The following is a 13,784-nucleotide window of genomic DNA, read 5'->3' as shown; positions in this document are numbered from 1 at the left end:
ACACATTTATGTACCTGTTCACCCCTGACACATGCAGTGGTGGGCAGCCAATCACATATCTGGTGGTTACTGGTGTAGGTGATTTGAAATGGGGTATGGTACTCCAGTTTTGACACTGGTGTTCACTCCATGCCTTTGTCACCAGGCACCTGTTGCAATACATCTGTACACATGTGCCTCACTCAGAATATATATACATCTCTCTCTCTCTCTCTCTCTCTCTATATATATATATATATAAATAGATAGATATACACATACACACACACATATATATATATATATACTGATTTACATATATTGCTATAGATATGGAGGGAGGGGGGGTGACAGAGAGGGGGTGAGAGTGACAGAGGGGTGGGACAGGGGAGTGTGAGATCATCATATACAGTCATACCTGTAGATAGTCAGATCTGTCTGTCTATGTATATGTATCTACATATATCTATATCTGTATGTGTGTATTACATATATATGTTTGTACATATTCTATCTATCTATATCTGTCTATCTATTCCTACATCTCTCTCTATGTATGTATACATATATGCATAATATATATATATATATATATATATATATATATATATATATATATATATATATCTATATATGTGTATGTATATATATATATATATATATATATATACATACATACATATATTGACATACATACGTATCCATATGATAGGTATATCAACATGTTTGTTTACCATACTGTATACACACACTAACATACTGCTAAATATACATAACTGTGAAACCTACTTTGTATATTGCACTTCAACCTGCATTCAACCTACATTGATATGTGCACATAGATGCTCTCACATACAAATGTATGTACAGCCTTCACTGATAGTTGCTGTATGTCCCCTGCCCTTTGCACATTTTCATATACATATGGATACAGACCAATGACACATATGGAGGGTTCACAGTATATAGACTTTTATAGTATTACTTTACATTACCTGTGTTTGTCACAGCTGCTTGTGTTGCCATCTGGTTTTGTGTCCTGCTGCTCCACTTGCCAGTTGTCAGCTTTCAGGTGGCTGTTGCTGACCAGTTTTGTTTGTGTATGTTTAATTTTGTTTTTCTCTGTCACTCTCTCTTTCTCTCTCTCTCTCTCTCTCTGTCTCTCACTACCTCCACAGGGTGTAATGAAAGTATTGTATGTGTGGACTGGGAGTACAGCATGCTTTTGTAGGTATCTGCATATGTCCATGTGTTGGCCTCTGCACCAATTGTTAGCCAGCATTTGCTAATTGCATGCAGCCAATTGTGTACTGATTGCAGTTCTCACTGTGATTTCAGAACAGTGCTATAAAAAGGTATGTGAGATAGGCGTAGCCCTTTCAGATTTTAAGGGCAGGGACCATGCTGGTATGCTGTGGACACTGTTCTGTGAGTGTAAAGGTTAGTATCTCTCTCATATTTCTGGCTGTGTTGTAGATTAACATTTCTCCATTCATTTCACCAGTTTCCTGTACTAAGTGTGTATGTACACTGACACCTAAGACTACTACTACTGTTAATGTGGGTGTGTGTGCTTTCCTGTGGGACATGTGGTGTAACTGGTGTATAGCAGTGGCTCTTGCACTTTGTTGCTATGTCTTCAATATTTGCCCTTTACAGTCACTACTTGTATGCCTGCTAGGTGTCTTGACTGTAGTGTGCTGCTGTGGCTTTCCTATTTTCCATGTACATTCACACCTTGGAATGCTTGCTATATCTGCTAGGGTGTTACAGCATGCAGTGTGGTCTGGCCACGGTGTGGGCCTTGACATCTATTAGGGTATTTGAGTATGCTGCTGAGCAGGCCCCAGAGACTCTCAGGTGCATCTGTTATCTGCCTCATGGAATGGTACATATCAGTGGGGTACACCCATTAAATTGTCTGGTATTCTGCAGTTGTGACTGTGGGATAGCATGAGCATATGTATTGCTATACTATTTCTGCCGGGCAAGTGGTGCATACTTTCAGGACTTCATAGTTACCATTGCCTGTGTTGTAACACCTTTCTGCCTACTGTTTTTACATTTCACATGGAGTCTGTGGGGCATCCCTGTAACTCAGTCACTGTTGCTATGTCTAGACTCTTAACTATTCAAATATGGCAGTGTCAGACCTCTCAAGTGTACAGATATTTGCAGGTTGTCCACATTTCTGCCTCATATTTTGTTCAATATCTCATGCACAGCTCTTTCTGGCAAATCACTCTGGGCTCAAGTCAGAATATAGTGACAAACATTTAAGTTTCAGACCTTATACCCTTCCAAACATCCAACTAAATGCAGAACCTGTTACTCTCTGAACTGTCTAAGTTTGTTGTAACATTATTGGGAATGTGTCCCTGGTTTTGGCCCTTTGCTCCACATATTTTATTACTTGGTCCGGATGTGTTCCTGTAATAGGTTGTGGGGTATGGGCAGTGATTATCCTGCTGTGAGTATGTGTGTGGCTTGCAAGGTGCTACAGTGACATTATTACCTACTAGCTACCAACTAGCATGGCTGTTTCTGTTCACACACTTCTATTATAGAAATCCACTAGATTTGACAGTAAATATACATGACATGCTTTGTGTACTACACATCCTATATTCCCTTTACATTCATTCCTACTATTACATGATATATTTATTGTAGCACAATGTTCTTATATAACAGTCATGGCTTAGAGGTAAGTCATGCAGACTACTGTTTCCAAGGTCCTGGGTTCGGGACTGACAGTGAGATTTTATTTTGCTTTTGAGCAGACTACAGAGTGACTAAGGCATTTTTAAGCAGTTGTAACCGGGTTAGCGCTGGTTTGCGTGGAGCTCCCGCATGCACACTGGCGTTCAGCTCCACCCACACCCGCTTACAACTGCTTAAAAGTGCTTACTCGTGCACACACCCGCGCTATTTTCTTTGAAAGAAATTAAAATGGGGAGACAGGAAAGTGGTGAAAAAGGGGTCACAAAGAGGGTAAGACAGTAGGGAAACAAGCTTGGGTTTTGCAGGAGGGATATAGGTAAGGCCCATAGCTGCCCATTTCGTCATCAGCAACAGCTGTGCATATGTTTGGTGTGAGATTTGAAACCTTCCACCCCTGAGAGAAGTGTAAGGACAACAATAATACTTGTTGTACAGCCAATTGGAATTGATAGTTTCCATGTCCAGCAGACATGTGTGCGAAATGGGCAGCTATGTATGGGGCGTAATTTTTTTGTGGGTACAGAGTGCCCTTTTTTTTTTTTTTTTTTTTCAGGTGAGAATGGTATGTCAGGTAAAGGAAGTCGGTATAGCTGGGGAGGTAGGTTGGGTAGGTCAACAGACAAGACAAACAAGACGCATACAGAGGCAGTGTATGACACGTGTGTGGGGTTACAAAATTGACGGGGATGGATGTTTGGATATCCAGAGCCCATGAGCCCACAGATGGCAACAGTGGAACTGATATCCCCACCCATGGGCAGTTGCCACTGTGCCTTCCCTGCCCAGGACGGGGCTGTGCTGGGGGCTGTGTAGGCCAGGCAGCAGGCATGCCCGTTAGTTGTGCCACCTGTGCCTCAAGCTGGCGTAGGGGCCCAAGAACAGCTTCCTCGATCTCCCTACGCACCACAGTCCGGATGCTACGGAGGGTGAGTGGTGGTTCTCCTTCAGCCACACTTGCAGAGGGGGGACGAGCCCCATCCCCTGCAGCGCTTCCACCCGCAGGTGGCACAGGGCCACCGGAGGAGGGTCCGGACTGGGCACTACTGCCAGGTGCACTCGCCAGCTGAGGTGGGAGAAGTGGGTCCGCTGGAACCGCCTTCTCTGTCGTCCTATGTTTTGCATTATGTCATGACAGTTTGGGTTAGTAACATACAATACCATTCACAATTAGTTGTAACAGCATGCATTAGTATTCCCATTAACCAAACACCCAGATATTCACTCCAGTGAACAGCGAGCATAACACATGCATAATTTGAACAGCAATACACAGTCCAACAACATGCAGGGTTGATTGATGGCAACAGGCCATCAGGTTTGGATGTATGAACAGGGCAGATGCATCAACGTACATGCAAATATGTATGACCCAACAGGACAAATGTCCAGGGGTGTTAATTGTGATTGCACATACCAATTTCACGTGGAATGGGTTATATGTGGTTATAGGGTGGGGTGAAGAAAATAATATTAACACCTTCAAATACCAATACATATGCTGTACATTTCTAATAGCTGCAGATATATACACACACTACAGTTCTACCTACAGTTTCCTATGTGATAACTACTTCAAGTTGGTGATAGGAATGTTACTGCTACATCAATATACATTTTATTGTTATTCATACACGTTCATATCTGGCTTTGTTCAGCTACATCATCCTGCTACATTTGCTTTATATAGCTATAGACAACTGTGGATGTTTGGTATTTCAGACAATCATACTATCTGCATATTGCAGACTGAGAGCAACATATCCAGATTTTGGGATACACATTCCAGCTGCAGGAACATTTTGAACACATTTCGCAGTTTGGTTCTGCTTGTCACATTCATTTCATTCTGTACTGACTGCAGTATACTTTATTCAGGAGTTATTACTACTTTATTGGTGGATTCATAAGTCTTTCTCACACTCTCTCACTTGTTTTATTTTTACAATTCAGGATGGTACTTATTTCTAGGCTTTATTGACATGTTTTACCTGTAGTTATTACAATCCTTTCCAACAGTCTCACTTCTGTCGTTTCAGTATTTCAACAGGGATATATTTCACACGTGTTTTGCTCATCTTCTGCAGCTGTACTTTTCAGCCTGCTGCAGGTTGTGTACTATTATATTACAGGTGGGGCATCTTTATTTCAGACTTTATTTCAGACATTTTCATTTTTCTGTTTGGATTACAGACTGCAACACACTTTTGTAATCAAGCAATACTTGCAAACCCTCTTACACTGTTACTTGCACATTTCATTACTTAGTGACTACACTGCACTCTTTTGCTAACTGTCATAGTTTTATATTTATTTACAGTTACAGGGAGAGGATTACTGACCTGCCTGGTGGTGCAGCCGCACCAGCCTATCGCCATAGGCTCTGCGGTTCACAGAACGGACACCTGCAGCTGTAATATAAATAAAGTAATATTGGAATACACATCTCCATAATATCAGCTAGGTTAATTTCTTACATACATAATTAGATGTAACTTACTCAGTAGTGGGGCATTGGGCATTTGCCGGGCCTCCTGGATCCAAAGGTTCAGTTTGTCCTGCTTGCGTCTCTTCAGGTCCGCATGGTGGTGATGGACCTGCTTACCACTCATTGGAATCCCTGTGGCACTGGTAAGATCATGAGCCAATCGGTCCCACGCCTCAGCCATATATGCTCCCCCACAGGACCTGGCCCTGCATGAGTTGGGCCTCATGATTGTGGACAAGGAGCCAAACCATATATTTGGACTCCTCAACGCCCCACCTCTGTGCTCGAAAGAAACTACCCTCACCTACTCCTGACATTCTGGCTGCAAGTTAGTTCTACAATCGGTTATGCTGTGTATTCCTGCCTATGGGGCTTATACATGCCGATTTTCCCACACTTATCTGTGATTGGCCATTTTGGAATTGTATCAGCTTCACAAAACCTGCTTTGTCATGCTCCTTTTTCTATTCATTTCCTATATATTTGCTATTACTGCATTGCTAAGTACAGCTGTCATGGCTTAGTGGTTCAGTACCTTGACTATGGTGCATGGTATCCTGGGTTTCAACCTGGCCACTGCTTTTTATATTTTATGACTGTCTAGACAGGCTAGGAGGTGTGTATGTGTAAAGGCAGTTTTGTTACAGCTTGCTCAACGTTGCCAGTCGGTTAGCTTGTTGGCGCGGTGCGCAGCTCCGCACAAACGGGTTATGCTGGTTTACGCTTCATTTGGCTGTCAGCATGCATATTACGCTCAGCTCAGCTAGGGGCACACAGATTCAGCGTGTTAAATGACTGCTCACCTACGGGCACTCATTTTGCACCTGTTGAACCACTGCTCACCTTCGGGCACTCATTTTACACCTGCTAAACCATGGCTCACCTACGGGCAGATGCACTCAACTTGTTAAACTGTAGCTCAGCTATAGGCACATCTGGCATCTTTTATTATTTTATGTCACATTTCTTCAAAATAAATGGCCCATTTCATTACATTTTACATAAAATATAATTTTATATGTGTACATATATGTCAGGGACTTGTTTCGTGCTTATTTCACTGAAAATAAAAATTGATGGTGTGGGGGCTTGAACCATGACTGCCTGCTCTTCAGCCAACGTCTCTACCACTACGCTATTGCTTTGTGGCATACTTTTCATAGTTAGTTTTTATTTGCTTTTACGCTTTCTGCTAACTGTGGCTGAGCTACGGGCACGCCCGCGCAAATGAGCGCACTCACGGGCAAACATCTTTACAATTTAAAAACATATAACATGTTCATTTATATAATTTTATGTTCATAGTCTGTGGGGGCATGTGTTGTGTTGTGTCTATTCACATTTCCATGTACTCTGTCGTGGGGGTTTACTTTAGGCACTTTTACTCTTCTGGGGGCGTGTCCGCTTGTAGGGTTCACCCTACGGACACGCCCCCTACTGTCTTCCAGGGACCGTGTAAGCCTTAGGTGTGATTCAGCATGCCCTCATGCATATGCATGACATGCTGACGTCACACCGTTTAACTGCAGCCTCCGTGTAAGCCTTGTAACTCTTACACGGAGGCTTCGTGAATCCTGCCCAATTTCTTGTACATGTTGTCTCTCTCCTTTTTTCCTCCACATTTTCTTCATAATCCATCCATGAATGACCCAGTTGTTCACATTTTATACATTCTATCCATTTTAGTTCACATTTTTTGCTCCATGACCTGATTTACCACAAATATAACACTTTAATATAACACTTTCTGTTATCACAGTTACTAATTAAGTGATCATTTTTAGTGCAAAAGAAACATACTTTTGTTTGTGCCCTCTGTTTTACATTTCCATCTACATACATTTATCATACTTGGTACATGTATCAAATTTTCATTTTTCATTTGTAAAATGACAGCACATTCCCAACCCCAAGTCCATAAGCCTCTATTATCATATATCTTTGTAATGTCTGTAAAGTCCACACAAACAATCGTTAAATAGTTTCTTAATATTTCATTTTCTACCTCAGTTTGAAATTGTACTTACATTTTTTTTTGTCTCTCTATTAAATGTTTGATTATATAGATTCCAAAGACTATAATTTTTTTGACTTCATATTGTTCTAGGAATTTTTCCATATACTGTCCTGATTAAAAAAAAGTCACAAAAAGAGTGTTTGTTAATATAAATAAATGTTCTTAGCTCTCTGGGAGCACTATCCGGTAGTACAATAATGTGCCATATTTCATATTTATCAAGTTCCTTCTTGTTATTACTCCTCATTTTTATACTTTTTCTTTTTCACTTCCATTGTCTTTTATTCCATTCTTTCTCCTCCTCTTACATTTTATGCAGACGGCTTTTTCCCTTCTCTTCGTATGTCTTCCACTTCTTCTTCTTGAGTCCTCTCCATTATTTCACCCCATTACATTGCTTTCTCACTTTCTGGTTCAGACTGTTCAATTACCTCTTTTAAATATACGTCCCACAACCCTCCCAAATAAAGAGTTGTAACAATACATCCCTGCTGCAATTCAGTATTTTCTTTGAACAGATTCCGTTGAAAAATAAATTCAGTATTCCACAAATGCTTGAAAACCTTCACTTGTATCTCCTCCTGTATTGCTTTCCTTTCACCTGTTTTATCCTTCGCTCTCCATTTCTGATGTTAATTCTTCTCACCACAGAATCTCTTGTGAAGGCTCAGCTGCCTTTGTCTTTAATCCACAGATGATTATTTCTTTTCTGATGACATTATCAGCACTACCATTACTTTCCATACTTCTTACTGCTTCTCCAAGCCACCTCCACACTGGGACTGGAAGCAGGAAATGTTACTTTTCTCAGCATCCCTACTCACAATGAGTAGGGGAAGTTCCTTGAAGACCTGGTCAAATTTTGTCTAGTAGTATAAACACCACTTTGAGCCTCTCCTGAAAAGAGGCCACTGGCCCAGTAAGACTAACCAGTCAACAAAAGGAATAATTAATTAAAAATCAACTTCATATGTGAAAGATGTACTTAAAGTTCTTCAGCCTTAGGTTTGCAGAGTCATTAATCTTAAAAAATTATTGTACATGGGGAATGTCCCCCCACAACCTAATGCAGGGCCTGTGCCTCCCTTACTATAATCACCTCTGAGTTTGATGCACCTTGAGGGAAAATAACACATGCTGCTAATACAACAGCCTAATCCAGTCACTCTAAGATCAAATAACTTAATAATAGCTTTGATCACAGAAGAGGGTAGGGTGATAGAAGCATTTGCATCCTCTATCACAATAATAATGTTAATTAGGATGATATGTGAGGGAATCAGAGGTGAAAATTAAAGTGGGGGTCCTTTTTGATAAGTTTTTTTTAACAGAGTAGCTAGGCAGGGGTGTCCTCTTCCCCCTTTGTTATTTCTGTTATATTGAGATTAGAACCACTGGCAAAGAAAATAAGGGACTCATACATTTAAGGATATAATTGGTATAGTAATCAAGAAAAGTTGTCTTTACTTGCAGATGATATTATATTATAACTGATAAAACCAAAAAAGGACATCTCAGTGTTGTGGAACATTCTGAGACAGTTTCATGTCTCTTTCAAATAAAAACAAATAATAAAGATAAAACAAAGGTAATAGCTGTAAACTAAGTACCCACACATGAATCAGTTCATCAATACACATATTTATGGAGACATCATAAAATGAAGTACTTTGGAGTATGGATTAAAATGATTCTGTTATGCCACCTAACAGTATGTGGGAAGAGACTAAACAAAATATAATATAAAAAACTTAGAAACTGCAAACTCAGCTTTATGCATATGGATAGCAAGTTGCAAGTAGTGGTAATGTTTAGTCAATTTAGTTTTATACACAGGTCAGGCATATTTCTGCCAACCAAACAAAAGCTACTTAGGACAAGCTGAAGGTGTTACTGCTCAATGCTAGGAGTCTGAACAAGAAACTGCACTCCCCAGAAGCTCTCCTCACCCTGCAGAATGCTGATATCTGTGCAATTACTGAAACATGGTTCAAAGCCATGGAAAGCATGCTGGCAGTGCATGGCTATAATGCCTTTCACACATTCCCACCACCCACTGAACATGAATAAGCTAAAGGTAGAGATATATCTGTCTACATAAAGGATAAAGACACCTCAAGGCTTGTCAAACAATATGACATGCTTGAGCTACTCCATGTCCAACTTACCATTTGAAAAAAGCCATACCACATTCTTGCTAGCTACAGGTTCTCCACCATGAACCAGGAAACCTATACATTATACCTGAAGTTACTAGAATCACTTACCATACAGCCCAATACCATACTGATAGGTGATTTTAACTGCCCATCCTTTAATTGGGAGGCATACATGACCACTAACATGAAGGCCCAAAGACATCTTGAATTTGTAAATTCAAATGCCCTAGAGCAGCTAGTCTGCATCCCCACTCGGGGAACAAATATCCTAGATCTGGTACTCACAACTATGGGAGAATGCTGCACCCCCCAAGCATTAATTCCTCACTAGTAAGGTCAGATCTCAAAGCAGACTCCCTTAAAATAAAGGTAAAACTACTCCTCTAACCCTCAAAAACTTTAAGAACCTGGTCTAAGGTAAATTTCCCCCATTAAGGGATGGCATAGCCAGTTTCCAATCTCCCCCAAATCCAGAAAACACAGAAACTGTATGACGATATAAACGCCTGCTTAAAAATGTCAGAGGCAGACTGAAATAAACTCAGGTTAAACTCCAAAAACAAGCCACCCTAGTGGATCCGTAGTATTAATAGTTTGTAAACAAGAGAAAGAAAATCCTGTTAAGAAGTAATAGGAAATGTGCACAACAGATAAATAAGTCCCTCGTTCATCTAAACAAATGAATCAGGGAACTAATCAAGCTTCTGAAAGCAGAATTTGAAGTAAAAATACCCTCCAAAGCCAGGGATAACCATAAGGCACTTTTCACTTATGTCTGCAATCTTAAGGGCAACACCCAACAATATGAGGAATTAGTTGTAGATGACATCACCTGTACTCAGCTGAAAAACATAGCAATTCTGCTGGCTGAATTGCGCATCCCCATCACCCCCAGTTCTCCCCCAAAAATACCCTCCACCACTCCACTGCCAATTATCACTAAAGAAATGGTTGCCACTGCAATCTCTAAAGCTAAAAACCCAGCCCAACCCAGTTTGGCTTTGTCAAGGGCAGATCTTGCCTTTTGAACTTGGTCGACTTCTTCGAAACAGTTACCAAGGCCATTGATGAGGGAAAGGCAGGCCATACAGCCTACCTTGACCTTGCAAAAGCTTTCGACACAATACCCCACTCGGGTATCATAGAGAAACTTACCAGCTTAAATGTAAACCCATATGTCACAGGATGAGTTGCAAACTGGCTAAAGGACAGAACCCACAGGGTTAGAGTTGCTGGAGCCATGTCAGACTCCAAGCCGGTTACAAGTGGTGTCCCACAGGGCTCAGTCCTTGGCCCCCTATTGTTCGGCATCTACTTCTCAGAAGTACAGGCAAACATAGGAGGACTATGGCTGACAAAGTTTGCAGATGACTGCAAACTGGGTGCCATAGTGGATAGTACATCGGACACAGACATCCTTCAGAGGGGTCTCACGGAAACTGATAGCTGGTGCCAGAGCCATGGCCTGAAGTTAAACGCAAAAAAGTGTATAGTCATACCCTTCGGGAAAAACAAGGTAACCCCAAGCTATCATATAGATGGCAACCCACTAAGCACAGAAGAGGTTATCAGGGATCTGGGTACCCAGGTTGACAGTGGCCTCTCGTTTGACACTCACGTTGCTAAAGTGGTTCGAAAGACCTTCTACATTGCCCATCTGATCATGAAGGGATTCACATCCAGATCAAGTGAGGTCATTGTTCCCCTGTACTCTTCACTTATCAGACCAATGATCGAGTACAATGCCCCATTCGGGATGTATCTCACCCGACACCTGCAGCAATTGAATAGACCCCAAAAGTTCCTCACCAAAAGGATAAAGGGACTCCAAAACCTGTCATATACTGCCAGACTGAAGAAACTCCAACTCTATTCAGTTGCATACCGTCTGCTCAGAGGTGACCTGTGCCTGACATACAAGGCCATGACCAACCCGGAATTAATGGACATGCTCCACCTCAAAAAATCCAAATCCACCAGAACCACTAGAGCAAGTGACTTAAACCTTAGCATGGATATAAATAGGACGTGCTGGAGGGATAGATTTATCACCCAGAGACTCCCCATGCTGTGGAATAAAATCCCGGTCCATGTGAGGCAGAGCACCTCGCTGGCTCTGTTCAAGAGAAATCTTGACCGGTGGATGGGAGATTGTAGGTTTACCCCGGGAATCATCTCTGTGTCACTGCTGGACAGAGGCACAACAAACTAATGGGCACATTATTTCTAACATAAGGGGTGGCGTAAGCCACATAACTTTGGGCTGGGCTTATAAATGCCTTAGTTCAGATAGCCTAGTATAAACCTATGAACATATAAAAACATGGCTTCAATAGGGCCTGAAAATATGCCAAGTTGCTTCTAGCTTAAATCAGGACTTAACAAGTCCATTAGGATCTGTATTTAACTCATTACAGCCGAGTGACATATCCAGGTGTTTCTGCAGTTGCCTCCTACTGACACCTCTAGGCATCAAATATTTTCTGTTCATATTTGCATTAAGAATTCCAAACTATAATACATACAAGATATCAGAATATTGTATCTTGAAGCATACATGATGGCAAACACAAGTGCATTGATATATAATCTCTGACAATGAGTATTTGTTAGAAATGCAAGGTGATAACTTCATTTATTTAAAGGTTGATGCCACACCCACTGGGAGATAAAGAAACACACTCAAAAGAGCTGTACTGGAGGGAATGAGTTAACCATAGCCTCTGGACTAGCTTTATCTATATAGAGTGGAGGACAGTAACATTAATCCTTCTTTATAAAGGGGGACCATTTAGTGACCAAGGAAATTACAGACCCATAGGTTTGACAAGTCTTATATGTAAGGCCATGGAAAGAATAACAATGGACCTGATGAAACATGACATCGGAGACCTCCAAACACTGGACCTACACAATTCAGCTTTGTCGAAGTTAGGTCATGCCTAATGAACCTGGTGGATTTCTTTGAGAAAGTCATTAAGGCCATGGATGATGGTAAAACAGTACATACCACCTAACGTGACCTGGCCAAGGCATTTGACACAGTTTCCCACTCAGGTATTATAAATAAACTCACAAAACTGGGCATAAATCCCTACATCACCATATGTATAGCCAAATGGCTCATAGACTGGACATACATGGTTAAATTAGGTGCATCCAGCTCCAGCAAGAGGCCAGTTGCTAGCAATGTGCCATAGGGCTCAGTACTGGGGCCAGTTACTAGTGGTGTGTCACAGGGCTAAGTACTGGGACCACTCCTATTCATACTATACTTCTCTGAGGTCAAAGCTAATGTGGAAAGCCTCTGGACAACAAAGTTTGCTGATCACTGCAAGCTGGGGGCAATCACTGCATCTCCAAATGATGCAGATATCCTTTAGGAGGGTCTAGATAAGACAAGTGATTGGTGTCATAACCCTGGCCTAAAATTAAATGCAAAAAAGGTATTATCATACTCTTTGGGAAGTCAAATACCCCTGTAAATCAGCATCAACAGCATGCCCTAAGAGTAGACTCAGAGGTGAGAGATCTAGATTCACAGATAAATAGTAGCTTGAATTTTGACTGCCTTGTGCCAACAGTAGTGAAGAAGTCCTTCTATGTGGCACAACTTATAAGTAAAGGTATGGCATTCAGATCCAAGGAAATTATAGTGTCACTGTACTCATCCCTCATTAGACCAATAATTGAGAACAGTGTGCCATTTGGCATATACTTGACGAGGCATTTACAGCAGCTGGAGTGACCACAGAGGTTCTTCACAAAAAAAAATACAGGGCGTAAACAACATGAACTATGTGGATAGACTAAAAGCCCTATCCCTTTACTCTGTCTCCCACAGACTGTTAAGGGATGACCTATGCCTGGCATAGAAGATACTCACAAATCCAGTCCTGATGGAGCTGCTACACATCCATAAATCAAATAACATGAGGGTCACCTGATCTAGGGATATAAACTTAGTCAGCGACTCAAACAAAACATACTCGAGAGACAGCTATGTGTCTCATTAATTGTCCTTTCTTTGGAACAGGCTTTGTATTCACATTAAGCAGACCCTTTCCCTGGCCCTCTTCAGATGCAGTTTGGACCAATGGATGGGGAATTGCAAATTCACACCTGGGGTAGTGCATTTGTCCCTTATGAGCAAGGGAACTCCATGCCATCTTCTTCAAATGGGGGCCATATATGGGATAAAATGGGGATATATTGGCTAGGCTTGTAAGGGCCCTTTAGCCATTACCCTAGTAATCTCCTATGAACCTATAAACCTATGAGGAGATGTTGTGGATAGTAATTAATAATGAGCTGAAGGACTTTATCTGGGAGGGGAAGAGGGCAAAGGTCAAGTGGGTAAGCTGATCCTTCCAATAGAATATGGTGGTTTGGGATTACCTGATTTGAATGGATATTTCAG

At 41.3% G+C, this 13,784-nt stretch overlaps 1 protein-coding gene across 1 annotated transcript in view; it reads right to left on the bottom strand.

Moving 5' to 3' along the window:
• The window catches only part of TNFSF14 (TNF superfamily member 14), a 473,762-nt gene that overhangs the window by 239,395 nt on the left and 220,583 nt on the right, over positions 1-13,784 (bottom strand). The window lies entirely within an intron of this gene.

The sequence above is a fragment of the Protopterus annectens genome, chromosome 9.part0, assembly GCF_019279795.1.
Source record: "Protopterus annectens isolate FY-2018-M chromosome 9.part0, PAN1.0, whole genome shotgun sequence".
In the NCBI taxonomy this organism is placed as follows: domain Eukaryota; kingdom Metazoa; phylum Chordata; order Ceratodontiformes; family Protopteridae; genus Protopterus; species Protopterus annectens.
This window is presented reverse-complemented; position numbering and strand designations above follow the sequence as displayed.